This window comes from Nannospalax galili, unplaced genomic scaffold (genome assembly GCF_000622305.1).
Source record: "Nannospalax galili isolate Female #2095 unplaced genomic scaffold, S.galili_v1.0 scaffold23, whole genome shotgun sequence".
NCBI classification, from domain to species: Eukaryota; Metazoa; Chordata; class Mammalia; order Rodentia; family Spalacidae; genus Nannospalax; species Nannospalax galili.
Genome location: NW_008350771.1, coordinates 1,809,358 through 1,821,434, shown reverse-complemented (window position 1 = coordinate 1,821,434; position 12,077 = coordinate 1,809,358). Strand labels below are relative to the sequence as shown.

The window sequence follows — 12,077 nt, the reverse complement described above, 5'->3', positions numbered from 1 at the left end:
GTTCCAGGGGAATCATGACCCCTCTGGCCTTCACAGGCACCTGCATTCACATATACATACCCACACGCATTCACATAATTAAAAATAAATCTATAAAAAAAGCTAGTGTTGTGGCTAGAAAGACGGCTCAGCAGTTAAGAGCACTGACTGCTCTTGCAGAGGACCTGGGTTCAATTCCCAGCACCCATATGGCAGCTACAAACTGTCTTTAACTCCATGTTCCAGGGGAATCCAAAGCCCTCTTCTGACCTCTGCAGCATTGCACGACACGGGTACAATGTATATACTGCAATGTATCACCAGTATACTGTTTTACATAGCTTACTTTGCTTTAAATCCCAATATGTACAGATATGTGCAGGAGTATAAGGTAACATACGTCCTATAGTGGGCCATGAGAACTGACTCCTATGCACACACATAGATTAAATAATAAATAAATGAAATAAAAACTAAATGTTTTAAAAAATAACATTTTGGGGGCTGAGGAAATAAGTCAGTAAAGTGTCTGCCCCATGAGCATGAAGACCTGAGTTTGGATTCCCAGCATACAAGTGAAAGCCGTTCATGGCTGTGTGTACCTATGACCCAAGAGCTGGGGGGGGCAGAGACAGGTGGATTCCTGAAACTCGCTGGCCAGCCAGTCTACCCAAATCAATGGGCTTCAGGTTCAGTGAGAAACCCTATCTCAAAAAATTAAAGGTTCTCCTTGTAGAAATCCAATGTCAACTTCTGGCCTCCATAGGCATGTACACATCCACACCCACATACCCACACTACACTAACAAGTGCATACATCACCCACAAAAACACACCATACCCACACAAAAAGAAGACACTTTGAACACTAACAAATCAATCAACACAGCAAGCTTATTCTTTCATTCCTATAGCAATACTTTTCCTATCAAGAGGAAAAAAAATGAAAATAAAACTATTTAAAAAGTTGGCATATATCTGTAATCCTAGCACTTAAAGGGAGATGACAGGCAGGAAGACTCAGCAGGAGAACAGCCTGGGCTACATAGCAAGATTCTGTCTTTAAAAAAAAAAAACGGGGGCAGGAGTGGTGGTGGTGGTGGTGGAGGATTACAATGAAACGTTGACTTAATAAGAATAGTTAGTATGATGTATGAAATGAGTAGGGGCTCAGCAGTTAAGAGCACTATCTGCTCTTGCAGAGGACCTGGGTTCAGTTCCCAGCACCTACAGGGTAGCTAACAACTATCTGCAACTCCAGGGGATCTGACACCTCTTCTGACCTCCATGGGCACTGCACAACACAGGTGCACTTATTTACATGCAGGCAAAACACTCATACACATAAAATAAAAATAAATAAATTTTTCAAAAAAGAAATAAGTAGTAATCCTAATAAGGTATTACTTCTTACCAGAAATAATTACATTCAGTATACTAACCAGATTCCATGATTCTCAACTGTTTACAAAATATTCAGAAAAATAACTTACGAGTTATTATGAGACAGAGTATAAGATCATCTCCTCCCCCAGATACGTGATTTTTTAAAAATTTGGAATAAAGGCACAAAAGAATATGATTAACAGCATTCTAAATGGCTAACATTTAAAAAAGAATTATTTGTTAAGTCCCCACCTTTTCTAAAATTAAAATAAAAACACTAATTTAAATATATTACTTTAAGCAGGGTGGTCCTAAAGAGACAGCTGTATTTAACATTCAATGTTTATGAGTTCCTTTATAATAATAAAAAAGATCAGCAAATGGGAGCCACAAAGAACAGATCCAATGTGCTCAGCCAGCCATGGTACTCTGGGCAAGTCACGTGCTTCTGTGCTTTGGTCTCACCACGTATGAAATCAGAATTATTAGAATGTTTACTTTATAAGGTTGTCACAATTAGAGTTAATAACATGTAAACCATTTAGAATAGTTCCTGGCAAAAGTGCTATGTAAAGTTTGCTCTCTCTCGCTCTCTCTCCACTTCTCTCCCTTCTTAGGATCACCATCCTCCTGCCTCTGTCTCTCAAGTGCTGGGATTGCAGGCACGTGTCACCATGTCCACCTAAACTCACTTTATTTTGTTATTTTTACCACCATAGATTTTAGTAGTTCAGTTGTAAAAAAGATCACCAAATGAAAATTATTTAATTATACCTAAAGAACATGATTTAATTATTTATATATTTATGTGTATGAGTGTTTTGTATACATGTATGTAAGTGCTCCCATGTCATGAAAAGAAGAGGCCAGAAAAGGAACTGGAATTACAGATGGTTGCTAGCCACCATGTAGGTATTGGGAATCGAACCTGGATCCTCTGCAAGAGCAGCAGTCAGTGCTCTTAATAACTGAGCCACCTCATGGGTTTCAAAGTAACAGGAAACCACAAATCACATGGCATTTTCACTGGTAAGTGACACTTTTTTAGGCCTAAAGGTTAGTTGTTATTTTTGGGTTTGGGGAGGGTTGTTTTCTGTTTGTACTTTTGGTTTGGTTCTTTTTCAGATAGAGTTTCACTCAAACTCACCAAAGTTCTTCCTTTAGCTTCAAAAGTGCTGGGATTACAGGTGCGTGCAACTATCCCTCCAAATTAGTTTAATTCTATTAAGTTTTATACTTACCTCAGAAAAGTACGAACAAGATGAGAGTAAGAGTAATATAACTGTTAGTCCTGTACAAAATCATTTAATTCATATAAGCAGCCTAAATAAATAACATTATAAGTAATATTATAATGGATACAGTAGGCACCCAAATTGCATTACTGTATTACAAAGATTACTGCTAACTATTTTATTGGGAGAAAAAAATCTAGCTGGTATAAATACTAACCAAGTTAATAAGTTAAAGTGTATCCACATCCACCACAATCTGTAGTTAAGATCTTTATGATATTAAGTACTAACTGTGTTGGGCTGATTGGTTAACTTATTTAAAATAAATCAGTATTAGGCTAGTCATGATGGCATATGCCTAAAATCCCGGCACTTGAGAGACGGAGGCAGGAGGTCAGGAGCTCAAGGTCATCCTCCTCTACATAGGGAGTTAGAGGCCAGTCTGGGCTACTATATGAGCCCCATCTTGAGAGAGAGAGAGAGAGAGAGAGAGAGAGAGAGAGAGAGAGAGAGAGAGAAAGAAAGAGAGAATTGAAATTACACATTTCCTGTGCTTTTGCATATTCAAAAGAAGAAAAGAGTAAAGACAAATATTTCATTTATTATTTTTATGTGTATGAGTGTATTGCATGCATGTGAGTGCACCCGTGTCGTGCAATGCCACAGAAGTCAAAAAGGGCTTTGGATTCCCCTGGAACTGGGGACGGTTCGTAGCCTCCATGTGGGTGCTGGGAATCGAACCCAGGTCTTCTGCAAGAGCAGTCAGTGCTTTTAACCGCTGAGCCATCTCTCTAGCCCCAAGGTTCATGTCTTAAATATCTGATTTTTAAATTTACTATAAAAACAGAAAATATCTTAATAACTACCTTAGACTTATGTTGACAGCACCAAACCAACTCAAGATATTTTCTATAATATACTATGTTCTCTGATGGTAATACACAGTACTATCAATAAGGTAGTTTATAATTTAAGCCACATATTCTACACAGAAGCATACACTTATATTTTTAAGTCCAGCTATTTTACTTTCTACTTTACTATACATACACCAATTCACTCTTTTGGTATAAATTACTTACATGAATTTGTGGGAATAACCTATTCCTAACATTTAAAAATACATATTCCTAGCTGGACATGGTGGCACATGCCTCTAATCCCAGCACTCAGGAGGCAGAGGTAGGTGGATTGCTGTGAATTCAAAGCCAGCCTGATCTACATAGTGAGTTCCAGGCCAGCTGGGGCTACAGGGAGGCTCTGTCTCAAAAAGACATACATATAAATATATAAATAAATAAATAAATATTCCTTTTTGAACTAGTCTTCCTCCATTTAAATAATGCTAAAATAACATGTAGTTACATGAGATGCAGAACTATCTTTTAGACAACCACTAAAAAATAAGCTTTATGAGAGCCTTTTATTTGTAATAAATGAGGATAAAGTCATGAAACAGCTTAGAAAGGCACAAAACCAAGGTACACGGTGAGGACATGATAGAGGTATAGTCTGTTTCTTAAATATTTAAAACAGCATCATCCCTAAGAAAGATCATAGTACTCAAGGGAAAAAAATTAAAACATTCTTGAGAAAGTACAATAGTAAGGTGGCAAAACAACCAAAAACATCAAGCCAAAACAAAAGAAAACCTGATAAGGGTAAAATATGCAGAAATGGGTTTTAAATTTCACTCTCAGCCTTCAAAACTAGAGGAGACACTATCGAAAACCAACCATGACTTCTGAGCTTAGAAACACACTACCTCCACTGACTGGGGGTAGGGGGGCTGGCAGCTCAGTAAGAAAAGCAGACTCTCTGTAGTAGAAAGTCTATCAGTGTTTTATATAGAGAGCAGCCTCGGAAACACAGCTGCTCCAGTGGGAACATAGGACCCTCACTTCATTTAGGGTCTTCTATGCAGACTAGCATGGCCACCATCACTTCAGAAAATTTCCAACTTTGCTGTGCGCAGTGGCATACGCCTTTAATCCCAGTGCTCGGGAGGCAGAGACAGGTGAATCTCTGTGAGTTCAAGGCCAGCCTGGTCTACATAGTGAGTTCCAAGCCAGTGTTACTACAAGGAGACCATGTCTCAAAAAGACCAAAAAAAAAAAAAAAAAAAAGAAGAAGAAAAGAAAACTTCAACTTCTACTTCTGCACTAAGTTTGTTTCTTTAGTTCCTCTTTGAAGGTAAATCTATGTCATGGATTTGTTTTGGTTTTTTGAGGCAGGGTCTCACTTGTGTTAGTTCTGGGTGGTCTGGGACTCTATGCAGACCAGGCTGGTCTCAAACTCAGAGATCCACCTACCTCTGCCTCCCCTTTGCTGAGATTAAAGGCAAGTGACAGCACCCCTAGCTATGTCATAGATTTTCATATCCTAGTAGTTTCATTCCTATGACATAAATGCATCAATCCATGAAATACTGTACTGTACTCACTAGCCTGTATCACTAGATTTGATAGAACTAAACCACCACTCTGAATGCATGTGTAAGACTTCTTCATTAAAATTATAATCTTGGAAAAACATCAATTCTTTTTTCTTTTTTTTTTTTCTGTCTTTTTGAGACAGGGTCTCCCTGTAGCACCAGCTGGCTTGGACTGCACTTTGTAGACCAGGGTGGCCTTGAACTCACAGACATCTGCCTGCCTCTACCTTCCAAATGCTGGGATTACAGGAGTGCGCCACCACACCCGGCTAAAACATCAATTCTTAATGCTGATTATCTTACATATAAAATGAAGGGATATATTTGAATTCTAAATTCTCTCCAGTCATAAACTATAAAAATCTACTTAGGCTTGGCTTAAAACATGCTCAAGAAATAGTCAAGCATGATTGCACATGCTGTAATTCCAGTGCTTGGGGAGGTGGAGGCAGAAAGAACAGGAGTTTCAGGTCATCCTGGGCTACATTAACTTAAATGGGGTGGGGGGATAAACACAAAAATGAAAAAAGTTGAAAGATAATTCTGCATCAATTATATATATATATAAAGCTCTGATGACTTTCTTTTTGTGTGTGATCCCACAAACGAGGCAGAGAAGCAATGGAGTCAGCCATGCTTGAGATTCTTTTTGAGGATGGGAAATAACAGGCCTGGCTGAACAGAAGCTACCTTTTCCAGTGTAAGTGCTGGGGGAAAGTACTGATAAACTTTCAAGGGGCTTCCCTCAGCAGTTAAGCCTGGAAAGCCAATGAGAAGGGTCTTTCTCTCTGGCATCTAGGACTAACATGGCCAAGCTCCAAAGTCCTTTGCTAAAAATAGGTGAAGGGAGCAGCCCAATTTTGGAATAAGTCAAGGTCTATGCTACACCCTCGTATGTGTACATGAGAGCGATGTTAGCAAATGAAACGCTGTATTTGTTCTGTCCATTGACACTAAACTTCAGAATACAGTTTATACAATTAATAGAACCTGATGACACAGAAGAGAAAAAAAGACATGTGCAATGAAATGTTACAGACACCAAAACTCTGAGGGGGGGGTGGAAAAGATCACCCAAACCTCTACCTCAAGATATACTGTAGATCAAAAAATTTGCGAAATAGGACACTAACCATTATTAAGTCCAATCCCTTTCATGTCATAGATTGGTTAAAACCACTACAGAATTTAAGATGCCTCAAGACTCAAAGTGAGAAAAAGATGGTTTCTGAACAGTGGCTTAAAAAGTAAAGAAACACAAAAGAATATTCTAGAAAGTAATGTCTGGCTTATAAAGAGACAGGAAGAAAACAGAAAAGCTTGCTATTGTGACAAAAAAACGGAGAAAGAAAACCACTGTCTATAAAAAGCAAGACAGAGTTACACATCTGCGTATTGTGCTCGCCTAAGTGAAACCACAATAATGAATTCCTGCAGAAAACGAACACCACACTAAATTGTTTTAAAATAAGGTTTATAAACCTGGAGTTAATAATCCCCCAGGACACTCTGTCCTCTGTCATAGCAACTGTCCTCCAAGTTCAAATCCACGCAGGACACAGAGCTGGCCGACCCAGCACAGTCTCACTTTTGCCTCAGCTGTGCACATCCATTCTCATGGGACAGAGCACACAAAGCTGGATGCCCTCACGACCTGTCAATTAGCAACATCACACAGGCCCGACGGCGAGCAGGACCGGGTGCCTGCCACCTGTTCGCTGCTCTCGAGCCCCCCAAACGCAGGCGCTGGAGGGCCTGGAAGGTCTTTGTTGTTCTCGGACTACGGAAGCTACCAGAGCTCCGTATGCCCCGGCGCCTTAAAGCACTACTTTCCCCACGCCGCACAGGTCTTCCCGGGTTGAGGCTCCGGGGGGGGGTAGGGGGACCTCCTCAGGCTAAGCGGGGTTAGGAGATCGCAGGCCCAACACTCGTGTCGTCTCCTAGTCCCGGGGGGTGGGTATCACCAGGGAGGGGAGGGTCACAGGTGGAGGGGGGCGGGCGGACGCGGCTGGGGAACCCTGAGAAGAGCCGGGAGAAGGGAGAGGTCCGAGAGGAGGGGCCGGCCCGCGGGGTGCAGGGAGGGTGAGCTCCCAGCTCCGGGATCGAAGAGGTGGCGACCCGAGGGGCTGCGGCGAGAGACCCGGGCCGGAAGGCGGCCGAGCACCAGAAGGCTACGCGGCGGGACAGCGCGATGGGAAGGGCTACAAGGAGGCCGGTGGGACGCGGCACGAGCGAAGGGACCCCCCCCCCATACACACACCCCAGGGACCCAGGCCGAACTGGGTCCGAGGCCGCAGCTGCTGCACCCGGCCCGGCCGCGTTCAGACCCCGGCGGCGCCGGAGACTCACCCAAAGGCCGCAGACACCCCACAGTACGGCATGGGGACCGGTTCCGACCCACTGTGGAACCTATAGAGTGCAGGAAGTCGAGGCGTCCACATGACCCGGATGCGCATCCCTAGGAACCGGAAGTGAGCGCCGGGGTCACCTCAGAATCCACACCTCTTTTGACTACAACCTTTTGGGCGCATGCGTCAGATCTCTGTGGGCGGGGAAATTCTCAGGCCCCGCCTACCAACCCGCCCCTACGAGTGACTGACACCTCGGTTCCTCCCTACTCCCCTCTGGGTGTTCCTAGACTGCTAGGCTAGGCGCCTTCTCCCCCTCCTCCTCCTCCGTCTTTGCTAGTCCTCCTCTCTCCTCCCTCTCCCCTCGTTTCTCCTTCCTCTCTCCTCCTCCCTCTTTCCTCTTCCCCTTTCCTTCTCCCTTTCTCTTCCTCCTCCCTCTCCTCCTCCTCCCTCTTTCCTCCTCCTCCCTCTCTCCTCCCCCCTCTCTTTCTCTTTCCCCCTCCTTCCACTCTCTTTCCTTTCTCCTCCCTGTTTCCTCCTCCTCTTTCCCCAGGCTGGTCTCCACTGGGTTGCACTGCCATGCCCAGCTAGGGCCCTGTTTTTCAAAGAAGTCTTTAAAAATGCGTGTAATTCCTACATTAAAGGGGCTGTGAGGAGAAATGCTGACGTGACTGGTAGATTTAGAAAAGCTGCCAGAGAAAAATGGATGGGAATTTGAAACATTTTATCCCCAAATTTAGTTTGTTCCTAATATTATATTTACTTTCGTTTTGTGCACATTGTTTTCAGGAACAATTTTAATGACTTTTTTATTTTTGTTTGTAAAAGTGTTTTGTTTGGGGGACTGGAGAGATGGCACAGTGGTTAAGAACACTGGCTGCTCTTGCAGAGGACCTAGGTTGTGTTCCCAGCACCCACATGGCAGCTAAAAACCATAGGTAACTCCGGTTCCAGGGTATCTGACACTGTCTTCTGACCTCCACAGGCATTACATGACATGGGTGCACTTAAATACATCCAGGCAATATACTCATACACATAAAAAAAAATTTAAGGTGTTTTGTTTGCCTGTATGTATACTGAGTGTGTGTCCAGTGCCCTCAAAGGCCAGAAGAGGATGACAGAACCACCACATGGGTGCTGGGAGTCTAACCCAGGTCTTCAGGAAGAACAGCAAATCCTCTTATACCCTGAGGTACCTCTCTCAGCCCCAGGAACAAATTTTTTTAATGCTTCAGCAAATTTTAAAATACAACTAGTGGGCAAAGATTGAAAACATATTTTATGGAGACCTGAAATTTATTCAATTTGAAAGATAAGGGGTCTTCCCTAAGAAAAAGAACCTAAAAGTACAAATACAATATTAGATTAATCACAACTTTAAAAAAAAAAAAAGCCTTTAAATATAAAAAGGAGAAAAAAAACCTTTTATTAACCACTTCTATTTCAGCAATTTACTAAACAACTACTTTTGCTAAGATTCTTAATCCCTCTGTCTCACACACCACATCTGAATCATTAGCATAATCAGAAGCTGTCTTCAAAATCTTTGCAGAATCTAACCATTTCCCACATCTACTTGTTTAAAAAAAAAATATTTATGGGGCTGGAGAGATGGCTCTGCAGTTAAGAGCTGCTCTTGGGGAGGACCCAGGTTTGATTCCCAGCACCCACATGGCAGCTAAGAACCATCTGTAACTCCAGGGAATTTGGCGCCCTCTTCTGACCTCTGCGGGCATTGCACGACACAGGTGCACTTAACACGCAGGCTATACACTCATATACGTAAAATAATTTTTTTAATTTTATTATTTCTATTTTATATGTATGAATGTGTTGCTTGCATGTGTGTAAGTGCACCTGTGTCGTGCAATGCTTGTGGGGTCAGAAGAGGGCATCGGATCCCCTGGAACTGGAGTTACAGACTGTTGTTAGCCTCCATGTGGGTGCTGGGAATTGAACTTGAGTCCTCTGCAAGATCAGCCAGTGCTCTTAACCCCTAGAGCCATCTCTCCAGCTCCCTCCCACCTCTGTTTGTATAAACCACAATCAATCTGTGACTTCGAGTACCCTATTTATACCCTTGCAATCCCACAATCTATTAACACAGTAGCAGTAGGTTCCTGTTAAAGCCTTAATCAGATCATGTGCCTCCTTCAGTGAATTGCTATCTCAGAGTGAAACAAAATCCTTACATTGGCCTCCAGGACTGTTAAGATCTGCCTGTCCAAACTATAACCCTAACCTCCTCTCAGACTCCCTCTTGTAACCCCTTCACTTAAAGCACACTGGCCTCTTCGCTGTTTCTCAAGCCTGCAGGTAGGCTCAGGGGCCATCTGCTTGCTGAGCCCTCTGGCTGCAATGCTTTTCCTTCAAACGTCTATATCATTCACCTTGTCATCTCTTTACATCTTTATTCAAATGTCACCTTCCCTGACACTACATTTAAGATTGGAACGTCTTGTACTTTTTACTCCCAATAATTTTTCTCAACATTTATCCTATCCAACAAGTTACTTGTAAATGTGGATTAACGTCTCCCTCCCCACCAGAATATAAGCTCCATGTGGGCTTGGATTTCATTTTGGGGGGTTTTATGTGTATGTTGAGATAAGGTCTCGTTTGAGCCAGGCTAGCTTTGAGTTAGATATGTAGTGGAAAATGGCCTTGAACTCCTGACCCTCCCTCCCAGGTAGTGGGATTCCAAGGCAGGCATCACCATGTGCAACTTGGATGTTTATTTTGTTCATGAATGTATTTTAGCACTAGAACAGAGGGTGGCACATAGTAGGCACCCAATGAAAATTTTTAAATGAAAAGATAAATTGTTCCTTGTATTTTGATTTTACTGGTGTAAATCTATACAAGCTGAGCCACCTGCTCCACCAGAGGGAGCCCACAAACAATCAATTCGATAACCCCAGAAACCTTATTCTTAATATATATACTGCACATACGTACTATTCCTATATCTTATTAGCAATTAAAAAAAACTTGCCAGGTGTGGTGATCTATGCCTTTAATCCCAGCATTCAGGAGGCAGAGGCAGGCAGCTGAGAGGCAGAGGCAGGCAGATCTCTGAGATCAAAGTCAGCCTAGTCTACATAGTGAATTCTAGGCTAGCTGGGCTACAGGGAGACCCTGTCTCAAAACTAAAGGGTTTGAAAAAAGCAAAATAAAACTAGGAAGCTAGGAAGATGGCTCAGCAGGTAAAGGTGGCTACCACCAAGTCTGAGCTCAATCCCTGAGACCCATATGGTGGAAGGAGAAAAGCAATTCCTGAACGTTGTCCTCTGACCTCCACACATGTGCCTTGGCATGTGCACACCTACACATATAAACAGGTAAATATATAATTTCAAACCACTCCAGTGTTTGCAGTCTTTTCAGGCTAGAACCCTAGCTCCTTGTCATGGCCTGTGGGGTCCTGGTTGGCCACCCTTCCAAGCTCTCAGATTGCATGCCCAGTATCCACTCACATGCTGACCTATAGCCATGCTGGTCCTTCTTTGTATTTGTCTGTTTGTTCATTTTGGGATCATGGTCACACAAGCCTGTAATTCCAGCACTGGGGAGGCAAAGGACCACTCTAAGTTGGAGGCTATCCTGGTCTATGTAGTAAGACCTCATCTCAGAAAAGCAAAACAAATAGCTGGGCATGGTGGCACACATCTTTAATCTCAGCGCTTGGGAGGCAGAGGCAGAGGGATCTCTGTAAAAGCAAGGCCAGTTTGGTCTACACAGTGAATTCCAGCCAGTTGGGGCTGCAGAGAGACCCTGTCTCAAAAAGACAAAAAAAAAATCAAAACTAAACAAAATATAGGCCTGTACTTTGAGATATAATCTTACAAGCATACTCAGAAAAGACAGACATGATCACAATTGAGTGAAGAAATGTAATGATAAACTTCAATGCCTTCTTAAGGGTTGGGGATTTGGACAGAGCTTCACTATGTGGACCAGACCAGCCTTGAACTCAAAATCCTCTGCCTCTACCTTGGAAGTGACAGAAAGAATTACAGGATGCTAGCCAGCCCCTCCCCAACCCCCCAATGCTGAGGATTAAACACAGTCTTGTACATATTATACCACTAAGCCACATCCTTTAAAAAACACACACACACACATTTGTCCAGCATAATGGTGTACACCTTTAATCCCAGGCAGAGGCAGAGCTCTGTGAGATCAAGTCCAGCTTGATCTACACAATGAGTTCCACCTAGGGCTACAGAGAAACCCTGTATCAAATAAACAAAAAAGCAAAAAATCACATTTATTTATGTGTGTGTGTGTGTGTGTGTCTATGTGTGTGTGTATGTGTGTACATGTGCATGGGCATGCTAGGTCACACGTGATCAGAGAAGAGAGTGAAGGAGTCAGGAGTCAGTTCTTTCCTTCCGCTTCCATGTGGGTTCTGGGGATGGAACTCAGTCACCAGGCTTGGTGGCAAGCAACACTTTTACCCACTGAGCCATCTTGCTGGCCCCATTCCTTCTTGATTAAGCAGAGATGTCTTGCCTTAAAGCCTGCATGTGTCTAGGCTATTCCCTATACCCCTCTCTCCAACCCTCCAAGGAATGGTTCCTCCACTGGTCTCAGTTAAATTCCACTTCTGAAGGCCTCCAGTGGCCCTGTCTTCTGTCAAAAGCAGCTCCCTCCCCCTCTCACATCATTCATTTTGTCCTCATGTTCCTA

At 43.0% G+C, this 12,077-nt stretch overlaps 1 protein-coding gene across 6 annotated transcripts in view; it reads right to left on the bottom strand.

Moving 5' to 3' along the window:
• Positions 1–7,504, bottom strand: part of Eya3 (EYA transcriptional coactivator and phosphatase 3) — a 114,418-nt gene extending 106,914 nt beyond the window's left edge. For 4 of the 6 annotated variants that reach the window (XM_008847966.3, XM_017801901.2, XM_008847968.3 and 1 more), the window contains exon 1: positions 7,384–7,504. The gene's annotated coding sequence lies outside the window, so the exon portion shown is untranslated. The remainder of the gene's footprint in view (positions 1–7,383) is intronic. The other 2 variants (XM_029570868.1, XM_029570867.1) reach the window with 2 other exon arrangements.
• Positions 7,505–12,077: the final 4,573 nt, after the last annotated feature.